Source organism: Sorghum bicolor, chromosome 6 (assembly GCF_000003195.3).
Source record: "Sorghum bicolor cultivar BTx623 chromosome 6, Sorghum_bicolor_NCBIv3, whole genome shotgun sequence".
NCBI lineage: Eukaryota > Viridiplantae > Streptophyta > Magnoliopsida > Poales > Poaceae > Sorghum > Sorghum bicolor.
The window spans coordinates 4,015,553-4,019,290 of record NC_012875.2 but is presented as its reverse complement, the minus strand read 5'-3'; positions in this window follow the sequence as shown (position 1 = coordinate 4,019,290).

Sequence of the window (3,738 nt, the reverse complement as noted above, 5' to 3'; positions counted from 1 at the left end):
ACAGCTCTGTATGTTCTTATCAACCAAGTATGGAGCTAATGGTATACTAGAAACACCACTGTCACTACAGCTTTCATGATGAAATAATTGCAACTTGCTAAGAATAGATGTAGACATTACTTTAGAATCAGGCAAACATATACCAGGCAGTACATAAATAACAACTATTCTCACTGGTCTCATCAAGTATTTCCACAACTCTAGTACAGGTTCAGGAAGCATATATCTGATGTGTAGTTGAGTTGATACATACCATGGGGGTTTCCAGAATCGACCAGAAAGAGACGTGACCGAAAACCTTTCAACCATATCGAACGACGGCCAAGGAAGAGGACGAAGCTCAGCCTCACAGCTCACCAACTGGAGTTCTAAAGGTGGAGGCCATTGCCTGTGCTGCTAGCGGATCACTACATCCCAGTTGTAATTGAATGGAAGTGGAAAACAACTCTGTATGATGAAGAGGCAATTCATCAAACACCTATTGGGCAAGGTGCTGGGAACTGCATCCTCCTCCACGGGCACCACCATCTGCTTCTCGAAGACAGTTGTGTTAGTGGAGTGAAGGTTGGGCGTGACCACGATGTGCTCCTCCTGGATGTGGTCGTCGTGAGCGGAATCTGACCCAACGAGGGTGACCACGGGGTTAGCGTTGTCGTGGATGGGAGGCGAAGGGAGGGCCGCGTCATGGTACAGCTCGTTGATGATGGAAGGATGAGGTAGAGGGCGTGCCGCATCACGGAACGGCTCGTTGACGATGGGAGAAGGAGCCACGGCCTCTGACTCGGATGACCCAGCAGTGTCGGTGGCGGCCGGAGCTGTGACCGAGGCGGCGAAAACTACAGGTGCTACCGAGGCCGCGACCATAGGCGCGGGAAGGACCCCAGCGACAGTGGAAGGTGTCGCCGTGGTGTACTTGTCGAACAGCCGATCCAACCGCGCAGACTGCTCAGCGAAGAGCCTCCGCATCTCGACGAGGAGGAGCTCGGTGGAAGGATTCATGGTGGTGAAGGCAGGAAGTCGATCTAGATCACGTGGATTCCCCACAAATCAACTCACGGTCCCAGGGATTCACAGAGAAATCGCTGGCGACAGCAGCTCACTGTCGATCAACGATCTCGATCCAACCTAGGGAAGGTGCGAATCGATCGATGGGATATGGAATCAAACATGAACAGAAACACAGTCTCTGATACCAGATGTTAGCAACCCTTCAACTGGTCCATAGAATAGTTTGATTCAGATATAAATCAGAGTACACGACCTCAGGGAAGTGAGGCCTAGAACTTAGCAAGCAATCTAGACGAAGGATTGGTGAATAATTCTTCGATGCCCTGATCTGCTACCGTTGTCATACTTTTATTACTCCACCGTTCTCTTGGCTGCTTGGGCCTTGCATGAGCACCCGTCGGCCCATTAAGCCCAAGGCATATACTGACAGTTATCTCTAAACCATAAATGTCTTGGTACAAAAGCAAACCAAAAATAGGTTGGGTGAATATTACTACACAATGTGAGCAATGAAAATCGAAGGATCTCTGAATTGTTGTTGAAGACCATTGGAATGTACGTTTTCAGTCCAGCAGGTAAGACAAATGAGCTGCATGTCAACCAAGGTTATGTGTGAACCTCAAAGAGAAACTCGTTTGGGAATATCCACATACTACTTAGAGAATGGAATCTAGATTAACCAATGCATAGCTTCATTCAGGGGTGTCCTTGTCAGCCTAATGCTGCATGCAAATAGAATGGTGATCTTCACTATCTGCTGTACTATTGTTTCTCTATCTGAAGTATTTGAAGAAGTCTAATCCCTTAGATTGGGATCAATACCTCAATTATCAGAAGAATTGTTGACCTGAAAATTGAATTTTAACATCCGTGCGCGTGCGAAAGGCCGCGTCGTCTGCCTCCGCGTCGCGCCGTCAGCCTGCGAGGGCGAAATTTCGTGGCTCGCCCAGCTCTGCGACCGCCTCGGTGCCGTCCAGCGCCTAGATGCCGCCTACCCCCCTAGGCGAGGCGGTTACCCCTCACCTAGCGCCTAATCACGCCTAGGCGCCGCCTAGTGGAACTATGGCTGAGTTAGTGGAAATCTTTTTTTATATTTTCTTAGATTCTTGAGAATTCCCATCACAGCTTGAAGGTCCCTGAAAGATTGGGAGCCCTCACTGTTCTCAGGTAATTATATACACTTCCTAGATATGGTTTAGCAAGTAATATTGGAAAATGGTAGAAATGTGACTGCTATCTCATTTAACGAATTTGAGTTTCTAGATAGGAACTTTCACTTCTATCTAGCTCACTGAACTAATTTCAGTGCTGGGGATTACATCCTAGAGAAATGCAACGTTTTACAAAATAGTACTTTATTGCTTTGCATCAGCTTCTATTGGGGAAAAAATCTATTATGTATATAAATGGTTGGCGTTGGCTACATCAGAGAGGTTATGTTTTGAAATATGGTTCTTTATTCCTTGCATTTTAAACATGGTTGCCCCATTTGGTGTCTTGGACTAGGTTCATTCAGTTTGTTCATTGCTCCATTCATGTAAGAGTGGAGTTGTACATATGAGCCTCTCTGTTTGCATTTTAAAGTTAGCTTTGATTTCTCAAACATAGCATGCATGAATTCTAGCATCGGAACCCGATTTAGTCATTTTTTGGTGTAGTAGTTTAAATCACCTTTGCTTTGCTGCAAATAATTCTTTGTGGACCTGTAAATTTCTTCTTAGGAAAGCAAAGCATCCATTTCCTGTTTATGTTGTGATTGTTTTAGTATCAACAATTGCCTTTTTTTTAATCTGAAATAGACAAACTGCAATGCGGATATCAATATATCATCACTGCTTTGAGAGACAATGAAAATTTACAGGCTATTTGTCATGTGCCTTCAGATTAATATCCATTGCCTTCAGATTAGTATCCATTGCCTTCAGATTTCACCAAGGGGAATGTTTAAGATTTGTTGTCTTTACCTACAGATCCAATAACCAGTTTGCTGCTGGCCTGCTGCCCACCTCCAGAAAGTCATCTACACCACCAGAGCCCACAGGCCAATGCAAAGTTTCGTGTATATATTTGTATAACTTCTTAGCTTCTTGGTGAATTTATATGTTCAAGAATGCACTACTCTGTTCATACGAACATGATTCTAAAAAAAAGCCAGAGTCATCTGCTATCCAGACTTATAGAGTTAGCATATCTATTCTAAACTTTTGCTTATACAATTCACTCCACATGTGTATAGCTATGAATTAATTTGTTTGATTCAAATGACTTAAATAACTTTCATAGTCTTTGGTATACCCTTTGTTAGTCCTATGAGTATTAGACAATTCTCAAACTGATCACATGCACATACGAGTGCACAGGTGTTGGCATAAATTATTATTTCTAATTTAGCAAAATAGTGTATATCATCATTTTGTTTTATCGTTTGGTAAAATGTGTCATCATTTTATTTACCTTCCTAGCATGAAAGAATTTATACCCAATGATTTCTGGCTCTATGCACACACATCTACAATTTATTTGTTTTGTTTATTGTTAAAAAATATATAGCTAATAGCTCGCACAATATCGATATTCCAAACATCACCCTCGTAATGTATTATTGTGGTATTAATTTTTCCCGTTGCAACGGACGGGCATTTACCTAGTAGAAAGTAAAACGAAAGCTATCTCTACTTTCCTACTCAGCCACTCGCGGTGACCACGCCCTGGGCATCATTGAGCTGACCG